The sequence below is a fragment of the Coenobita brevimanus genome, chromosome 84, assembly GCF_032717465.1.
Source record: "Coenobita brevimanus isolate Jiangsu-jjx chromosome 84, ASM3271746v2, whole genome shotgun sequence".
NCBI lineage: Eukaryota > Metazoa > Arthropoda > Malacostraca > Decapoda > Coenobitidae > Coenobita > Coenobita brevimanus.
Genome location: NC_137037.1, coordinates 6,692,265 through 6,713,953, shown reverse-complemented (window position 1 = coordinate 6,713,953; position 21,689 = coordinate 6,692,265).

Below are 21,689 nucleotides of genomic sequence, written 5' to 3'. Positions count from 1 at the left end.
CTTTCCCTTCAGTTCAATGACTGGCACTACACCGATGGCTTTATTTGTTAACCATCTTGAGACTGAGCAGTATTTTTCATTTGATCATTAGTTTTTTCCCTAATACGATACACTTCACAGCCAAACATAAAGGAACACACTGCAGTTTTGTTTTGTTTTGTTTCACTCATACCATACACTTCATACCTAAACTGGAGTCAATATTACAATGAAAGAATGCAAATTACATTATCTTTTATTGTAACAATACTCCGATACACTTTTTTTTTTTTAAATCCTGGAAACTGACTGAGACCCTTGATCAAATATAATGGCAGAGCCACCTGCTGGACTCTATGGTAACCAACAACTACTCACACTTCCTCTGTCAGGTTCATCCTTTAATTCCAGGTTTATCAGCTTAGTTTCTTGGCTCATCTACTTCCTTGTATCGGGGCAGTAGTATGGGAAGGTAATAAATTTAGCTTCCCAAACAGACTGTGTTGTGTTTACAGTGGGTCTGATTCATATATTCGTAATGACGTTGCCTCGTTTGTATCACTTTATATAAAGACCAGATGGACGTGGCCATAACACACCTCCATTAACTGTACAGTGAATATATACTGCTACTGTCCTCCCCCATCCCACCACCACCACCACCACAACAACAACACCAGTTTAATAACGAGAGTTTTTTATTGGATCCCATGACATACCCGAGAGAAACTACCGGTACTGTAACTGGCAGGGTCAGACACAGCCTCCACCACCCCTTCATGACATCGGTGCGACTGGCTCAGGAACTGCAAGTGACACGCAATATATACCTCCGAATACTTTGCAGTGAAAGAAAATGATAATTAATGATGAAAATTAAGAAAAAAAATAAGGCTCACATGATGATGTAAATGATGATGATGATGATGATGATACAGTGCTACTGTTCTACCCGCCACCACAATAACACCTCTTCAATACGGCGACGTCTTCTTTTTTATTTTATATTCTCCTGTCGACTGTATTGTGTCGCATATTTTTTCAGCATAAGCGTTTGGAGAACAGATAACGAAAAATTACATGGCGAACACACAAAGCTAGAAAAGAAATAAAATAAAAGCAAAACAACTGAGAAAGGGAATGAAGGGAGTGGGATGGGGAGGAATATATTAGGGAAGTGGAGGGATGGTGCTGAGGCAAGAGGAAGGATAGAGTATGACAGAAGGAGGGGTATTTGGAGAAGAAAATAAAGAAAGTGGAAGAGATTGGGGGAAAGATAATGGGAGGAGGAGGGGAGGAAGAAAAAGAAAAAGGTGGGAAAGAGAGAAAGGGAGGTTGACAAAAGAAAACAGGAAAAAATAATGGAAGGGAGAAAACAATCTCACTTAACCACGCCGAACTTTTTCTTCTTCGTTTTTAAAACCAAGCTAAGTTCTGTGTTTCTGCCTGGCGTCCTGCTGGTTGTCAGTATTTAGGCCTTTATTGGCTCGCCTTTTTACGTGTATGAAGGAGTATCCCGTGTATTATTTTCTACCTATTTATTAGTGTCTTGTTTACCTCGGCATTTGTTGCACTTTCATTAGGTTTCCATCTCGCTCTTTTGGTTCGGATTTTACTGCTTACTTAAGGCAGTAAGAATACTTCACATCTGGTGTCTGGGTGTGATACTGTATTGTTTGTTAACAGTAAATGGAATAAAAGGAGACTGATTCTGGTTTTATGAAAGTGTGTGAGCGACAAGGTTTCTAGGTAAATATAGATCAAGGTAAAACAATGGTTGTTGGGAGAGAAGGTGACTTACAGAGTACTGAGTCGGTGAATGGGTGGAGATGGAAATGATGAAAGAGTTTAAGTACCTTGGTGCACTACTAGATATGTGAGATAAATAAACAAGGAAAAAGGAGAGCAAACTGGTATAAGGAAGTGAAGTGGCTGGTGCTATGAAAGACTTATGCACAACACAAGTCGAGTGTGGAAGTTGCAAGAGGATTGCATGAAGCTGTATTGGTGCTGATATCAATGTACAGGACGATGGGTGTGAAAATTTGGTGTGTTTTGCATAAAAGAAACGTGAGGGAGTTACATTCAGGTGATGCTACACTCAGACACAAAGCTAAATAGTTTCCTGTATATCAAGAAACCATTAACTACGTTGGGTGGTCAGCAAATCATCATATCGAGTGGATGTTTGGTGGTATACAGTAGTCAAGGGTTAAGAAGCTCAAACCAATGTGGTCCAAGTGCTGTTGATATTTATTGTCACATAATGCCAATCAGGGCCGTGTGAATGGCAACCTTCGCCTTTAAAAAGCCTAGCTTTGAGCCTCTACCTTGTTGACGGGGCAATACAGATTTGATTATGTATGGATGGATGTAAGACTTTTCTGGTCTTCACCTTCATTTACAAACATTTCTCTCGATTATTTACATCATATGTCCAAGTGTTTTGTGTGAAGGTTTTCTCTAATTATTTTCGTTCTGTCAGTGCGGAATTTTTACAGATTATTATTATTATTTTTTTTTTATTTTTTTTTTTTGACTTGGTAACGAGACATGGTGAGAATAGGTGACGGGAGATTTCTTTAAAAACTGTACAGACCAGAACTATAGGGAAGCAGAGGAAGGGAGAGACCTCGGAGCAAGTGGAAAAAGATTGTGAAAGATATTTTAATTCATACAGGTGTGATCAATCAAGAGGGTGAGAGGAAAGTGTACATAAATAAAAATAAATAAAAACACTGAAATGAAGAGGTTTATGGGGACGGACTCGCTGTCATTGATCTACAACAAACAATGAAGTGAGGCGACTGGGGTAAACCGTACAGCAGAGGGGCTGCTTGTGTTTGGCGAAATTGCTTTGTGTACACTACTTCATACAAAAGCTGAGAGACTGAATGTACGTGCATGAGGCTGAGTTCTCTTGCTTTTTGGCGGAACCCCGATAGAGCGAGTGACATTTAAAAAAAAAAAAAAAAAAAAAAAAAAAAAAAAAACAGGAAAATGGTTACACTGATCCTCAGACTGAGAGCAATCAAGTGGAGTGAAGGCGTCAGGGAATACAACAGTTGTTTGTTGGGTCAGGAGAGAGAGAGAGAGAGAGAGAGAGAGAGAGAGAGAGAATAATACTTACAAGAGCCACAATTACCATCATTCCACACTCTGTCACCAATTCATTTTCCGTAACAAAAAACCATTCATCAACATTACCTATAACCTTAACCACAACCCAGCCTCAACAACCACAACCACAACCATAACCACCCCAGTCACAGCCACCACCACCATTACTACCACACCTGCCACCACTCCAACCACCTATCCAATCAAACAACATCTAACCACCACATCAATCATCACTCCAGTCACAACCATGACAAGCACTACTACCACGCCTGCCACCACTCCACCAACTTACCACAACCAGCATCTACTTCCTACCACCACGTCAACCACCACTGCACACACAACCATCACCATCATTACTATCACACCTACCAATATACCACCCACCTACAATTACCAGCATCAGCTTCCAACCACCCCAACTATTATCACTGCACCCTCAACCAGCAGTCTTTCTAAACAACAGCGCCTATACCAACTCCGTCAAAGATAACAACAAAGAGGACCGCGTAAAAGTTGGTGGAGCTGCCTTCTAGGAGGAAGAGGAGGAGGAGGAGGGAAAGATGGCGGGAGGAAGGACGATAGGTGGAGGTGGAGGGGTAGGGAGAGGAGGAAAGGAAAGAAGAGGAGAGAGGGGGAGAAGGAGGAAAGGGGAACGGCGGAGAGAGATGGACGATGCTCGTGGAACGTTTTGCTTCTCCTCTTGTCCACCCACATGTGAGCTTTTATTGTGTATCTTACAGTATACAGAGTTGTTTACAGCCCCCACTCTCTCTCTCTCTCTCTTTCTCATTCTCGTAATTTTTGCCTCCAAGGTCGTTCTTTCATTTCTTTCTCCCCATTTCCTTCCTCGTTACGTTCTTATTTATGACGTTCCTGCTCTCTTACTCTCCATTCTCACGCTGTTCTCGTTTTCTGTCCCAGTCTCCGAATCTTTCTTTCCCTTTTTCTCATAATTCTCTCTCTCTCTCTCTCTCTCTCTCTCTCTCTCTCCTCACCAATGTCTTTCCTTCCCCACCCTCATCTCTCTCCTTCCAACCATTTCCTCTCTCCTCTTCACCCCTCCCTTCTCCTCCCTTCCCATCATTTCCCTTCACCCTCCCTTCTTCCCTTCTCACCTCCTCCCTTTCTCCTCCCTACCCCGCTTCATCTTTGAGCTCTCTTCAATCCCCCTTATCCCGTCCCCTGGCGTCCCTGTGAGTGGTATTCAGTGCAGGTAAACATGAGATATAATGAGCATGGAATTCGAAGGATGAGAGGAAGAGATACGTGTGATGTGTAAGACATACTCAGTTTGATATCATCAGTTACTAACCCCTTGAATTACTGTTACGTTCAGGATAACACCAGATATATGTTGACGCTGTACAAAGACTATTCATTACGGCTGGCCACACCCCAGTACCGTAAATATAAATACTTGATATTGATACAGTGCCACAATGTTGAGAAAATGGAAAATGAAATATTCAGCAGGGAATGTATGAGAGTGAGCTGGTGGGAGGAGAAGGAAAGACAGACGAGGAATAAGATCCGTTTGTTGAAATGTCAATAAAAGACAAATGTACTGACATGGCTAGACAGAATCTGGAACTTTAAAAATACCACAGTGCACACACGCTGATGGCAGCTTTCCTCGTCAGCACTGGGTGCACTGGGCGAAAAATATTTCACATTCCACTGAAATTCCCGAAATAATGGATTTTCCTCGGCATATATATATATATATATATATATATATATATATATATATATATATATATATATATATATATATATATATATATATATATATTCCCCGAGCATGCTTTATATTCCCGCAGCTGGACCTGAGGTTACCCTCGCTCACCACGACCATGCCTTTTTTTATTAATTTTATTCTTGGTGCCATTAAATGATTATATCCATATCTAGAGACACCCTTCGTTGGGAAAGATTAAAAACCGTTTTATTAATCCTTTCAGTAATATGATGACTTTCTTTCTCCCGCTCTGTTGCTTACACACATTTAATTGAACCATCACCCTCATCATGATAGCTAATCTAGAAATCCTAGATCCTGGGTTCGGGTTTAGGTGACACTAAGGTGGAGACCTAATATCTTTGCTTAGTTTCTTCCTTCTACCTTGGCTTCTTTTTCACCAATTCTGCTACCAGGACGGCACTTTACTGCCCGAGATGTAACATTTTATTACCCTACCGGCTCAAGATTCAGTAAAACAAATTTCCGATAAACTCCCTCTCGTTAGTCGGATTTTGAATTGTAGGACATGAACAGTTTTTGCATTCCTTCCCCTATCATTCCTGTAGGAAAAAAAAAAAAGTTCATGATTCTTTTCCTTTGAAAACTAAGATATGTTTTGCTGGAAGAATAAGAGGCATAGGAAGAGTCAACACTTTCTTAACCTTATCGTTCCTGCTAAAAATGAATGTTATGACAGGTGGTTAGTCTTGTTTTTTTTTTTTTTTTTTTTTTTAATGAATCCACGTCGTCAGCCGTGAAATAGGAAGATATTGCTGTTGGGTAAAAAATCTGTTTCTTAAAAAGATGTGGCATCTCTGTTCTGACAATTGTTTAAAAAAATATGTATTGGGGCGCTCTGGACGTATATATTATTTTCAGCATTGTGAAGGATACAACAAAGAATGCTGTCAACCCTTTGCCTTCGTACTCAGTGTGTTAATGGAGACTATTCTAGCCCTTTTATCAAGGTCCTTCTTAACAGAAAAAATATGTACGGGTGATAAGAATATAAATGTCAAGGGAGTGAAGGTGTTAATGGATCGCTTGTGTTCCTTTCACCAGGGGAAGACATTCCTGACCTGTAACAATAATCGTCCGGGGATGCCATGAATAACACACAAATGTTGTCAACGTAATGAAGTAATGAACTACTTCACTAGGGTCACAGGTTTTATATTTTGTTATGCAACAGGCAGTTTCACGCACGCACGCAATAAAGCAAGCACACACACACACACACACACACACACACACACACACACACACACTGGAGTCCCCTGCGCTGTCAAGCACGGGTATAATAAAAACATGAAAATTAGATTGTGCCATAGGATACTGCGGTGGAGGACGCGACAAGACGGATGAGGCTAAAGAGACAAAGTTTGGCGGGGTGGGTGTGTTTTAATGTGATTATAGTGGCGAGGCGTCCTGGATCAGGAAGGCAAATTAGCACAGCCCTGAAAGTTGTATTTAATTACAGCACGACAAGGCGGGGTGAGGTGCCGAGCAAGGGGAAGAGGGGAAAAGGATAAAGAAGAGGGCTTGGTGGAAGAGGCGGACGCGGAGGGAGGGCAAGGAGAGAGGGGAGAGAGAGACGAACGAGGTTAAGTTAAGAGCGGCAGGAGTGGGCATTCGGGCAGTAAGGGAAAGTGTAGAGGAAAAGGGAGGGATCGCTGATAAAACGCAGAGTGAGAGTATGACGGTAACAGTAAGGAGAGGAAATGGGCAGGGGGAGGGAGAGACAGGAGGAACACATAAGTCAGGGGGAGACAGGAAGCAGGGGGGATGAAAGGAGCATAGAAAAGGAAGGTCGCAAGGGGAAAGAACGAAGCAAGGAGAAGGAAGGAGAAATCAAGAATGGAGGCGGGTGGAAGAAGGAACAGAAGTAGGTAGAAGGATGGATGGGGACAGAGGGAAGGAAGGAAAGGTTGATACAGAAAGACGGAAGGAAGGAGGCAGGATGGGGGTTAAGTCCAGAGATAATGTATTAGGGAGATATAACGTATTCTGAAACATTTAAATGGATTTTGTGTCGGAACAACTCTCCTCTCTGAACTAAAATTTAATTCTATTTAGTAATGGCAAACACCAGGTACTGAAATAAGAACACGAACAATAACAATTGCCAATTGAGTGTAAACATAACTCCAAATCAGCTTCCTGGATGCACTTACTTGACTACACAAGAAGGATTGCCAACTAACACTTCTGCATCTAGCGTTCACCTCCCTACACTGTATCATCCAGCAGATGCTGTCTTCCACGCATAGAAGCTGAGGAACGAGTATGAACATCGACAACAGCCGCCATCACTAGATAACTGAAGGTGCTTCTAGCCGGCCTGGTTGCACACCAAGGCATTGTGCTGCCTCTGTGGCAAGTCACCAGCACACCTGCAGCACAAATGAGCCCCTCGAATTGGAAGAGCGAGTTAACCAACAGTGAGTATTGAGATAAATGAGGCTAAAATGTGTGCTGCGTGTAATATGTCTTATATGCAGAATACCGCTTGGCCAATGTTTGTGATAAATGACACCCGTGGAGGACACCTAATGGCAGCTGGGGAACTGTGCTGGTATAATTCACCCGAGTACCTTGGGGAAAGTCACAGTGTAACTGCTGAAATTCCCACTGTTACAATCAAGTTGGTGTAACCAACACTGCTGCAGTACAACAACTGGCATACTCCGATGAACAATAAACAGGACAATACTGGTACAGTTACGTGATAAACTCTTAACCAGTATAGGATCTAAGACAGGGGAGGGGGCACAAGAACGGGAGGGTGCGACAGGGGATATCCCCCTCCTGAATGGAAATTCTCATAATACCAAGGATAGATACGCATTCTTGAGGTATTTGTTAGTTTCATCCATATTCATTTGGCTAACGAAATTTATATATATATATATATATATATATATATATATATATATATATATATATATATATATATATATATATATATATATATATATCAGCCTGCATGAAAGTCGCGAGTGTTGTTGTTTACTGGAGGTCGTTCAGGTGTCCCTGCTCACCTGACTCCACCACTGCAGCAAGTACCGGTAGTTGATTACACACAACAACACCAGAGATACTGGCACACATGTCTGGTAGGTATGGCTCCATCACCAACACAACTCTTAACCACCATCCTCGGCAGAGTTAAACAACAACACGAAAACTGCCGTCTTAGTTCAGTTTAAAAGGTGAGTACGGTATATGAAATGCTGTATATACAAGATATAATATATATTTCACAACACAAAAGCACAATGAAAACAAAAAGAACATAACCCCTGAAATTCCTTAAACAACGCCAGATACTCCAACATCAGCCATCTTGCCTTTATCTCACAGAACAGCTTTGTCAGTTATAACCTTCCCTACAACAAACAGCCACGAAAGGACCAACAGCCCTGTTGCTGTTTGCTTTCCTTTGTACTCCTTATCACCGCCAAAACCAATGCATGAAATAAAAGAACTTACAGTAACATGCATTCACACCAGGCACTTCAAATTAACGCTTTGATTACGAAATCCTTACTTATACTGTATTACCATTAACTATACACGATATGAGTCAGAACAAACCCTACACATACAAGTGGTTACAAAATCTCTTACCCTTTGACTGTGATGCTGGAATTCAGATATTTCTATATAGTTAAAGGCAGACGATCTTAATTAGAGAGTAACCCTATGCAAGTCATAGTTAAATAATCAGTATTGCCAACAACCGTAAGGAAGAGTTAAATAATCGGTATTGCCAACAACCATAAGGAAGAGTTAAATAATCAGTATTGCCAACAACCACAGTGAAGAGTTAAATAATCAGTATTGCCAACAACCATAAGGAAGAGTTAAATAATCAGTATTGCCAACAACCATAAGGAAGAGTTAAATAATCAGTATTGCCAACAACCATAAGGAAGAGTTAAATAATCAGTATTGCCAACAACCATAAGGAAGAGTTAAATAATCGGTATTGCCAACAACCATAAGGAAGAGTTAAATAATCAGTACTGCCAACAACCATAAGGAAGTGTTAAATAATTAGTATTGCCAACAATTAGAATCAGTGTTGCCAACAACATTAGAATGAGTTAAATAATCAGTATTACCAACAACCATAAGGAAGAGTTAAATAATCAGTGTTGCCAACAACCATAAGGAAGAGTTAAATAATCAGTGTTGCCAACAACCATGGGGATCAAGATAACAAACACAAACGTTAGTAGCGGTGTGTGGGAATACGTGGGTTATGTAATACACGTTAATCCTGGTGCCACTTCACCATGGACCACTACACCACCAGTACCATCACAGTCATCACCATACATCATTACCAACACAACAATGCTACCATCACCAAGCCGCTATTACCATCACTACTGCCATCACCATTACCACCATCATGGCGGTATTGTCATCAGCATTACAACCATCACCACTATCATAATCACGCCACTACTGCTATCAGCAATACTACCCTCACCACGTCCACCACCGCCACGCCACGCCACTATCCCCGTCACCACTACCACACCATAACCTTCACGATCACCATCACCAAAGTCACCATTAGCACCACCACCATCACATCCCACCACCACGAACCACCACCGCCACTACCGTACCATTACCTTCACCACCACCACCACATGCCACTCCCACAAACAGCACTACCACTACCACACCATTACCTTCACCATCACTGTCACCAGTACCACCAAAATCATCACCGCAAAACACTTTCATCACAGCCAGATTAAAATGAAAACTATATCCTTTGGGTGAAGGTGTTGTGAATATGGCTGGTGTGCAGGTAGGCTGTGGTTGGGGCTCACCTGTGTGCCTGTCTTTATGGCGCATAAATAACGAAGCAGGATCGTAAGTATAATGACACACCTCCATCCAATATACACTACCGACTCTGTGCTTATACAGTATTTTCACCTGGACATACAATAACTCTTTATCTACCCTCAACCTACCCTTACTACCTTCACTTCACCTAACCTAACGTATCCTAATCTAACCCAACCATACCTAACCTAACCTAACTTAGCCTAACCTATGTTGCAATAATCTAACCCAACATAACCTTATCTAACACAGCCAAACTTAACCAACCATAATCTAACCCATCATAACCTTATCTGACCTAACATTATCTTATCCCTTCCCCTATGTTTAGCTAACCTAACCTAACCAGATTAACTTAACCTAACCTAAATTAATCAATGTCAACTTAACCTAACCAGATTCCTTCTTTGTCTTCACCTAACTCAACCTACCTTACCCTTACTTCATCCAATATCCAGCAACTCCGAGATTATACTACTGACTACAGTATATCTCATTCCGATATGCAGTAACACTTTATCTACTCCGGTATTATTATATCCCATAAAGTCCTCCAGGTAACACACAATATTTATTCTTTCATCTGAATGGCTCATTTCACCGACTGTTCAATATCACTGAGCATTAAACTGGGCCATTGCCACAGGCCTACTGTGTGTGTGTGTGTGTGTGTGAGAGAGAGAGAGAGAGAGAGAGAGAGAGAGAGAGTATTGTAAGCTAAGAGAGGAGTTTGTCTCAAGTACCAACACAAAGAATCAACCACGCAAACTTGCCTATAAAAAGTAGCTGACTCAGCCACCCATTGCTGTTGCTACTGCTGCGCCAGCGCCAGCGCGCACGCACGCACGCACGCACGCACACACACACACACACACACACACACACACACACACACACACACACACACACACACACACACACACACACACACACACACACACACCACTCTCTCTCTCTCTCTCTCTCCAATTTCCCTTCTCTCACTTCTCTTCGGAACAAATCAGGTCCAAAGAACTCACTGTAAAACACCAATCCGTCAATTCAGCAGTCGTTTTTCTAACCTGCGTGCGTACATGCACAGGCGCAACTGACGAGGAAAGCACTCTTGTGCCAGTGGCAAGGAAATAAACGTTTACTCACACCACATATAAACATCACTTTAGAAATATACGTTCCTGGTGCAAAAAACTTGATCCCGCCCAGGGATGTACTGATAAACTCTGGAACTGTTCTCTCCAGCATATACTAATTTTTCTCTCTTGCCTTTGAACTGAAGCCTTTTTAAAAGGTGTACTCGGGCATCTCGAGTACAGCCAACACTGTATTCGGCTTTCTTCTCCTCCCTTTGAAAACATTTATTTCTTCAGCCTTTGATCCTATGGTTCCCCTCCCCACAAGGCACGTAGCAATGAAAGCACACTGTATTTGGAACAAGTCGTGAAAAACATATTTTCACAGCAGGAGTCAGAATATCATGCTTTTGTCGTCCGTATGAACGACTGTGTCCTATGTGTATGTGTAAGCATTGTTGTGTACGCGTAAAGGTGTGTGTAACAATGTGTGTGCACTGTGACTGCATACGTTGTGTGTGTGTGTGTGTGTGTGTGTGTGTGTGTGTGTGTGTGTGTGTGTGTGTGTTGGGGTGTACTACAAACGTGGTAATTTTGTCTATTATAAGGCATATAATCTACACTTGCTCCGCTACACTCACGGCTTCTTCACACTACTTTAACTCCACACCTCACACATGAGCTCAGCCTCCCTCCTCCACCTCCACAACACTATACCTACTACTACCATTATATTAATTCTGCTACCACCACCACCGACCATCACTACCATCTCTTACCCTACAGCACCACCATTACCACCACCACCACCACCACCACCACCACCATCACTCTTACCTTACACCACCACCATGAACCCTTACCTGATCCCCACTCTGTTTCACCAGTGCCCCGTCCATCATTTTTCCGAAGGAATATTGGTATAGGTGAACCAAATTAGAGGCAATCATCCCGCCCCCCACACCAGCAATTTACGCACCGTAGACCCAATATTTCCTTCAGCACGATCACATTCTAATTCAGTTTATTCCTAATGCTCCCAGTATATATATATATTCAGTATAAGAAGGCCTAAAAAAAGTCTACCCCAAGCTATGCAAAATTGTCAGGAATGGTAAGAAAGATAAAAAAAAAATGGCGTCCTCGGGCTGAATAGGTTATGACACCACCAACTGATCAACTCTGGTCACGGTCAGACTAGGTACAGGTAATGGACTTATTTTATCAAAGAAGAAAAAAAGCTTCACACCTTTGGATCAATACATACAGGAGAAATGATTTTTTTTTTATGAAATGGAGGAGCAGGGCGAAGAAGATAGTGTAAAGTTTGGGATTGGCTTATACCATATGACTAGCGTGTGTGTAAATTTGCGCAATCAAACGTGGCTCGGTTACTCAGACACAACATCCTCAAGCCGTGATACGTTGGAAGGGGAGAGGGGCACACCTGAAACCTCCAAATTCAATTGGCTGGATCCTTTCTAGCGACACGCTGCGCGTTAACACAAACAGAGGTGTCCCCAGGGCATCAACAATCTGGGTACATTGTGCAAGGAAAGCGGCTTTGCCTTCATCATAAGCCTACTGTGTCTTTAACTGAGCACAACCCAAGATGGCCAGTCACTGAGAGACAGTGTTCACAGACTGGAATACTCTGTAGCGGATTTAACAACAGACCCGGCGGCACCATGATAGTAAAACCTTACTATCCATCTATTAACCACTGAATACAAAAACTATTATGTATGTTGCTAGAGCTAATATACATAGGATTCATATCTTCCTCAAAATATATAAAGTGGTAATCTGAGCTGCACCATGAAAAAAAAAAAAAAAAAAAAAGTGAAGCACATCAGGTACAACGGAATAACTATACTTCAAACAGTTGGTTATAATCTTATTATTGCAACATACACCTGGTCTGTTATTTCTATGGCATAACTTTACATTGCGAACTGCCCAACATGCATCATCTTCAGTCGCTTCAATAAATATTCAGAAAAGGCTGGAAAGGGATTCAGCTCACAAAATAATGGCAAATTCATGCAGGCATTAAGGCAGTAAATATCCGGGTTTGGTAGCTGCCTATAATATACCAACAAATTCCTGGCCTGACTGCAGACTGCATACACACGCGAACTTTATCGACTTGAGCAACACTGTACTGACCTTAAATAATAACAATAATAATTGGCCTGCTCCATGCTGCCCATATAGTTTGTTGCGTTTTCTTTCTTGTATTCTTGTTTAACTGTGGCAGGCACTTCTACCCATCAGAATAATTAACCGATTCCGACCAAACTCGGACAAAATGACCAGCCAATGACTTAGTTGTGTCCGCAAGGTTTTGGTTGCTAGGCAACCACTCGTTGCCTAGCAACGGCCGAAAACCCGCTTTATTGTACTTTTCACGTTTCGAGCTGTAGAAGCATTACTAATGGGCGTAGAAAGCTCTGACTTCTTTTGGGGATATTCTTGAGGTCATTCCCTATCGGATGTGTGCCATCCATTTTTCCCCTCTCTCCTCTAGTTTTCAAGTGGCAATCCTGAGAATATTGGCCTCTGAGTCCCTACCAACCAGTACCGGTTTCCAAAAATGCCCTTCTAGTTATCCACCACTTTCTCTCTCGTCCCCATAGATATCGTTGCAGTGGTCTTACGGTTCGTCGACATAACGTGGTGTGTGCCCACCTCAGACTGGGCTACCGACCTGTGTGGCAGGTGGCTGGGGCGGCCAGCGCACCTCATTTCTCCTCCTGTAAGCTGTGTGACGCACCCAATGCCAACACCCTTGACCATTATTGCCTGCAATGTCCACTTGTCTCTGATTTAATACCACACGGACTCACATTAGTGGACACTTGTAAACATTTGTTGGAGGGTGATAACCTAGATGTTATTCTCATGCGTCATCCAAACTTTGGTGGGTGTTAATTTGTTTTAGCTTGACAGCGTGTCCTGCGTGGCACGAGTTCCCCTGTACTTACCTCACATATGGCCACATGGCACTGTACTAGGTTTGTCGCCTTTGGGCGTAATAAATTAATCAAATCAATTCTAGTTACCCAGTGATTTGATGGAACTGAATGAAAGTTAGCAAGCTTAAAGACACTGACTTGTACTAAACTTTCTATTGTACACCTATGAGCTACACTGGCCAGGTCAGGGGTCAAAGGTCATCAAATGCTTAAATAGTGAAAACAGCTAAAATCATGACTATGTTCGTGCAAAATGCTAAGGCTCCAAAGAGTATGATGCCAGCACCATGATTCTTATGTGGAATGTTGTACTGGAGTACCTCCATTAAAAACTGACATTTAGTGTCGAAACTCACTTCCAGTCGCTGGTAGTGCCACCTAGAAGTTGTAGCTCTGATGGGCCACTCTGAGACGTTCAAGTTCCTTAGCTCCACAGTGAGAGGATGGAATCGAATGCAACTTGGCATGCTGACAGACGTTATCGAGTACTGTAAATGTGCTTCATACATGTATGGCGTATATCCACCAGATCAGGGGTCAAAGGTCATCAAGTGCAGAAAATATGAAAAATGCTAAAATTACGACCTTGCTTGCACGAAATGCTAAGGCTCCGAAGATTATTTAACCATCTTAAATGTCAGGACCAACTTGCCTAGTCCCGGGCTCCTACGCTCCTCGTGAGGCAACGTAGGATTGGATGATGGATGGATGGATGAAAAGGCAAATGCAAATTTATCGCTAAAAATAATACCACTGTAAGATTGTCTTTCATTTTTATGAAAAGAAAAAAGGAACCACTTATACTGAAAACATTTCTTCAAATCATGTTTCTTGGGTGGAATGTTGCAGTAGCGTACTTCCATACAGAAATTACTTTTAGTGTAGAAACTCACTTCCAGCCGCTGACAAAGTCTGGTCCGATTAGAGCTGGCCATCGTCATCTACAGACTTGTAATAATAATAACTGGAATTCTTAAATTGCTGAAGCAATATTCAAAGAACTCCAATTCCAAATGTTAATGCCACATTCCAGATCAGAATGACAAAAAAAACAATCCACACTTGTACATCAGATATGGTGTACAGTCTTTGAAGTATGCATAGTATAAAGAGTGGTTGTGGTAAATGGGGCATTATTAATAATACATCATAAACTGAATGTGTAGAGATAAGTGTCATGATTTTTGTTCTAACCAAGATCTATATAAGTGAGAATCTATAATTGCGTGGAAACCATTTAATATGGCAAGCTACTACAGTAAGCCTTGGTAAATTATGTATGCAGAAACAAGTGTCATCAAAGTGAAACCATCGATCATGTTTATGGTCTTTAATCAGCACTGTAATGACCATCTGCAATATACATGCCATAATGATTTTTAACTGCTGACATCCTGTAATGTATGCAGGGTTCTTGTTTGGCGAGCCACAGCTCGCAAAATGCGAGTATTTTTTCCCTTCGGCGAATAAATTTACATGCAAGTCGCCTCTTGGCGAGGAGAAAATACATCCACTTCAAAACCCAGTAAACTACAAATTAAATAAATCTCACTTAAATGAACAAAAAAGCACGTTGTGATCGATTCAGTCTTTCCTTGTCGCCACTGTCAATGTTTAAAACCTCATTATATGATTCTAATCATCATAATGTGTAATTAAAGAATTTATTGCTCGTAAAATATTTCTGCTCGTAGTCTGTTTGGCTACTAAAAAATTATTTGGCTCATAAATCTGAAACCTTAGGAGCCAAATGGCTCCCAACCATCGGCAGTCAGGGAAAGCCCGGGTATGTCATATTTAGTGACAATCACTTCTTGCATTTGAACCTTTCCATATATCTTTTGTAGATTTGAATCAGATCTCATGAGCAATACAAAGACAACATCAAGTGCTCTTGTAATTATAGTGTTACACCTTGTTTGAGGTGCAAGGCAGTGTCTACATGGACGATCTGGCAGAACGTCTGATGGCTCAATCACAGCAATAAAGGACACTGGTGCAGATATAAAAAGAAACTCTTCATGGTCTTGAAATGAGTTCCCATAACTGCTACAGGAAAACAGTGTACTTATTTGACTTTCCACAGTTTGCATCATTGCTGAGTACTCATCTGCATTAAATGCAACCTGTTCATTAATATGGCTCTGCAATAGCCATAACAGAAATTCATGTGCACCCTGTTGGATAATTACTGGCCACTGTTGCATATGAGGTAAAGCAAACAATGCTTGTATGTCTAAATGCTGTTTTGATAACAAAATTGTTCTTTTCATGTTTTTCAAAGTCACAGAAAAGGGTTGGTATATGGCATTCATGTTCACTCATGACCCACTACATTTCCACCGTGGTTGGCCAAAATCGGCCGTACACTTTCCGATCTAGCACTTTCAGGCATGACGCGGCAATTTTGATTTTCCTCAAAATCTCTGACGTATTTGCTGGATATCAGTATCAATACCCAGGTGCACCAGTATATGTTGGTGACTACATACTGGAATCTGAAAATACTTTTATCACTGTAGACCTAAATGGCTCACTTGGTAAGCTGCTGTACTCACGCAGTTTCAAGCGCTGGTTCGAATCCCCGCAATATTTAATTTACCCCCCTGGGGGTAGGGGGGTTTCAAGAATACTCCCCCAGTATCCCTGCTTGTCGTACGAGGCGACTAAAAGGGTTGGTGGTGGGTTAGTGCCCCACCCCATAAAAAGAACTAACTAAAAAAGCAAATAAAGCGCCTCGGACCCGGACGGACCATACGTTGACGACTAAGGAACGGACAAAGGACATTCTGAGAGTAGGAACGTGGAATGTGAGAGGAGTGAATGATGAAGTGAAAGAGAGAGAGATTGTCCAGGTGCTTGAGGATGCAAAAGTGGATATATGTGGATTGACTGAAACTAAATGGAAAGGTGAAAGGATGAGAGAATGGGAATACGGTGTAGGTATATGTGCGGGAGTCAGTGAGAATGAGAGGGCAAGAGAGGGAGTATGTCTGATGATAAGCAAGAAGTGGAAGGAGAATATAAGAGAGTATGGAACAGTGGGTGCAAGGATTGTGTGGGTGAGGATGAAAGTAGGTATACAAGCATGGGCGATTGTATGTGTGTATGCTCCAACAGAGGATCGAGTGGCAAGAGTGAAAGATGAGTTTTTGGGCGAGAGTAGAAGCATGTATGGACAAGTTTGAGAGGAGCGAGAGAGTGCTGTTGATTGGAGACATGAATGGCAAAGTCGGGAATGTACGAGTGGATGGAGTGGTTGGTCAGTGGGGTGTGCCAGCGGAAGTAGATGGGAATGGTAGTGCTTTGGTGGACATCTGTGCTGGTAAGGGGTTGGCAATAGCCAACACCTACTTTCGTCATAAGATGATCCACCGGTATACATGGAGAGTAATGAGGAGGATGGATGGTGAACTTGTTGAACGAAAGGCAATGATAGACTACGTGTGTGTGGATGAGCGAATGAGAAGACAAGTGTTGGATGCAAGGGTGTGGAGAGGGTGGGGGAATGGAGTCTCGGACCATCACTTAGTGATGGCCAAGGTAGAGCTGCAAAGAAAGTGGTTGAGGAGGCGAAGGGGAAGACAGGAGGAAGCAGCTCCTGTGAGAAGAGTGGAGAAATTGCAAGATAGTGAGAAGAGGACAGAGTATAAGAGCATAGTGGAAGAAAGATTGGGAAGGTATGAGCTAGAGCAGATGGAAGGGGTGGAAGACGTATGTAAGATATTCACGGAAGAGATAAGCGCAGCGTGTGAGGCGGTTTGTGGAGTGAGGAGGAGATGCAAGGGTGTGCAAGGGACAGCATGGTGGAATGATGAGGTGAAACGAGCTGTGGAACAAAAGAAGAAGGCATATGGTGAATGGTTGGCGAGTAGAGGTAGGGGAGAAGATGAGAGAGAGAAGAGAGAGGTATATGTGAGCAGGAGAAGGGACGTTAAGAGACTGGTGAAGGAGAGTAAGAAGAAAGTGGATGAAGAGTTTGGGAGGAATCTGAGTGTGAAATGGAGGGAGAGTAAGAAATTGTTTTGGAAGGAGGTAAAGAAAGTAAGGCAGTGTGAAAGGGGAAATAGTAGGGGAGTGAAAGATAGGAATAACAGATTGTTGGTGGAGAAGAGAGAGAAATTGAGGAGATGGAAGGAGCACTTTGAGGATTTGTTGAATGTAGAGAGTGAGAGCAGTGTGAGTATAAGTGGTTGGGGAATGGCTGGGAGAAGAAGAGATGAGAGGAGGGAGGAAGAGATCAGTAGGTCGGAAGTAGTGGAAGCGATGAAGAAGATTAAGCTGGGAAAGGCCCCAGGAATTGATGGAGTGTGTGGTGAAATGCTTAGGTATGGGGGTGAGATTGTTGTGGAGTGGATATGGAAGTTGTGTAGATTGGCTTGGGAAGAGGGAAGGGTTCCAGAGGACTGGAAATCAGGTATAATTGTTCCTCTGTACAAAGGAAAAGGGGAGAGAGAAGTATGTGGTAACCATAGGGGTATTTGCCTTCTTAGTGTGACTGGTAAAATATATGGTAGAATACTCATTGATAGGGTTAGGCATATGACAGAGGAGCTAGTTGGAGAAGAACAAGGGGGATTTAGGAAGGGAAAAGGGTGTGTAGATCAGATATTTGTTCTAAGATGTTTAGTGGAGAAGTATCTAGAGAAGGGAAGGAAAGTGTACGCTGCCTTCATGGACTTGGAGAAAGCTTATGACAGAATAGATAGGAAAGGTATGTGGAAGGTACTAAGAATATATGGAGTGGAGGGGAAATTGTTGAGTGCTGTGAAGAGTATGTACGAGGGAGCTAGGGCTACGGTGCGAGTGGATGGTGAGTTGAGTGAGTTCTTTGATCTCAATGTGGGACTGAAACAGGGGTGTGTAATGTCTCCATGGCTGTTTAATATATATATGGATGGGGTCGTAAAGGAGGTACAAGGTAGGGCAGTGGATGTGGGGGTGGCCCTAATGAATGAGGGTGAGATTTGGAAGCTTCCGGTGTTGCTGTTTGCTGATGATACAGTATTGTTGAGAGAAGATGAATGGGAGTTGCAAGGTTTGGTGAATGAATTTGGGACAGTGTGTAGGAGGAGGAAGCTGAAAGTTAATGTAAACAAAAGTAAAGTTATGGTGTTTGAGAGGAATGAAGTCACAGAGTGTGCAGTGAGGTTGGATGGTGAGGATATGGAGAATGTGAGTGCATTCAAGTACTTGGGTAGTGTGATGAGTAAGGATGGAACTTTGGGGGATGAAGTACGTGAAAGGGTACAGCAGGGAAGGAAGGTTGTTGGCACACTGAAAGCAGTGATGAGAAATAGGGAGGTGAGTATGGAAGTTAAGAAGTCACTGCATGATGGTATTGTGATCCCTACCCTGACGTATGGAAGCGAGGCGTGGACCTTGCAAGAGGGGAACAAGTCAAGAGTGAGAGCAGTGGAAATGAGTTACTTGAGAGGAGCATGTGGAGTGACATGGAGGGACAGGTTGACGAATGAAGAAGTGAAGGAACGTTGTGGGGTAGATGTGGATGTGGTTGAGAAGATTAGGAGAAATACACTGAGGTGGTTTGGACATGTGGAGAGAATGAAGAATGAAAGACTGACTAAGAGGGTGTATGTAGGTGCGGTGGAGGGAGGGAGAGGGAGGGAGAGGGAGGGGTAGACCGAGGATGAGGTGGAGGGATGGAGTTGAGAGGTATATGAGGGAGGGGGGGGTGAGTTGGGGGGAGGGGAGTCAAATGGTGGGTGACAGAGTGACTTGGAGGCGTTTTGTCTGCGGCCACCCTTTGCGGGATTAGGGCGTCGGGCTATAGATAGATAGATAGATAGATAGACCTAATATAAAGGGACTTTTGGTATGACTCAAATTTGATTACGGATTTTGATCTGTGACCTTGAGATTAAGGTCAAGGTCATTCAAATTTTGCAAATCATGTTTATTCATGACCCACTACCTTTCCACCGAATTTGGTCAAAATCTACCTTACAATTTCCGATTTAGCACTTTCAGGCATGAGGCGGCCATTTGGATTTTCCTTAATATCTCAGAAAGTATTTGTTGGATGTCAATATCAGTACCCAGGTGCACTAGTATATGCTGACGACCACAAACTGGAAAATTTGCAAAGCAATCGATTCAACAGTTTTTGTTCCACAGGAGGACGAAAAAAAAAAAGAAAAAAGTAACAGACCTGGAAAAAATTTGAAAAATGATCATGCCAAAAGAAGCCCGCGACCAAGATACATCGCTCCTGAAAATTTCAAGTCTCTACCTCGAACGCTCTTGGAATGCCAGCCTTCTAGATCTCCCCCCTCCCCCCCCCAAAAAAAAAAAAACGGTAATAATAATAATAATAATATCTAGAATATCAATAAGAACTCCACAGAATGTGGAGTTCTTAATAATGACCACTCAGAGTTCAACACCGCGTCCTACATTTTGGTCTGTGGGCCAAACATCTGACTGTCCTGTGACCTATTGTTTTCAAAATTAAATATTTCATCTTTGCCTGACCCTCAACCCTTCTATCAAGTCTGGTTCACATCGACTCAAAAGTGATCTATAGTGTTAACCTCTGGCCTTGCCCTATGACCTTGACCTTAAGACCAATTGATCTCAGTCACTTCATCTGCTTTTCTCTGAACTTTTCCACCAAGTTTGATTTAAATCAAACTAGAAATGCTTAAGCTGAAGCTGACATGTGACCCTGACCTCTGACCTAATGTTCTCAAGAAACATAAGCTCAAGCCCAGGAAGACTGTCAGCCATTCCACAAGGTTACATCCTAATCAGATGAAATGCTTTTGTTGACACACACAAACACGAACAAACACAAACACTGAGAAACTACGATACCTCACTTGGCTATTGTGAGTGCGGGTCATAAACAGCCACGGTCAGTACTCCATGTATACATCAAGGGTTCCAGAATAACGAAGCTACATCCTAACACTGCCAACCCTTTTAATTATCGCTGTTAATTTGGTGAGATCGTCAGATGATTACACTCCAGATATTGTAAAGCAACTACAGGCCTCTTATCCGAGTATAACCTGTGTGGCGTTGGGTGACGGTAGAGAAGGCAGAAGGAAAAGGAAGAAGGCCTAGATTAATGCCCAATGCTTGCAGAGGATAATTAATGATGATGAAGTTTGCTAAGTTCAGTCATTCCCTAGATGCCTTGCAACAGTCAAAAATTTATATCCAGGTTCCAAACTGTACGACTGAGTGAACAAGGGATTGAAGGCAAGGGTCACGCAGGGTGAGAGAGGAGGAAGAAGTGGTGGAGAGGAAGGGGAGGAAGAGGAGTTGGTGGGGAAATAAGGAAACTATGATGGAGGGCAGGGGAAGAAAAAGTGATGGAGTGGGAGAGGAGGAAGAGGTGATGGACATGGAATGAGGAAAAAGTGATGGAAGAGAACTGGAAGAAAAGGTAACGGAAGGGGAGAAAAGGAGGAGGAGGAAAGATTGTGGATGAGTAGGGGAGGAAGAGGAAATGAGTAAGGAAGAGGTGACGGAGAGGAAAAGGTGGAAAAGGAGATGAAAGGAGGGTTGGGGAAAAGGTGAGGGACAGTGAACGAATGAAAGGTGACGGAAGGTGAAAGGTTGGAAGAGGAGGAATAGGAAAAGTACAAAACGTCCTGTCTGGTAAAACGAAACTAGGAACCATTTGAATTGTAGTTATTATGTGACTAACGTCAACACAAATTACGGGGCAGGTAATAGGCAGTGGCAGGCCGTAATTACAGGCATAGTTGTTATTTCAAATTCATAAAGCTTCACACACAACCACTGCAGTTGCGCAGCAATATCCAGTAATGAATTTTATCCTTGAAGTTCATCAGCAGCGACGCCACTATGACACCGAGCGAGGGGTTTCTTTACCACCTGAGAGCCTGGGGAACGAGGGGAAAAAATGGAAAAGGAGACGAAAGGGAAAGT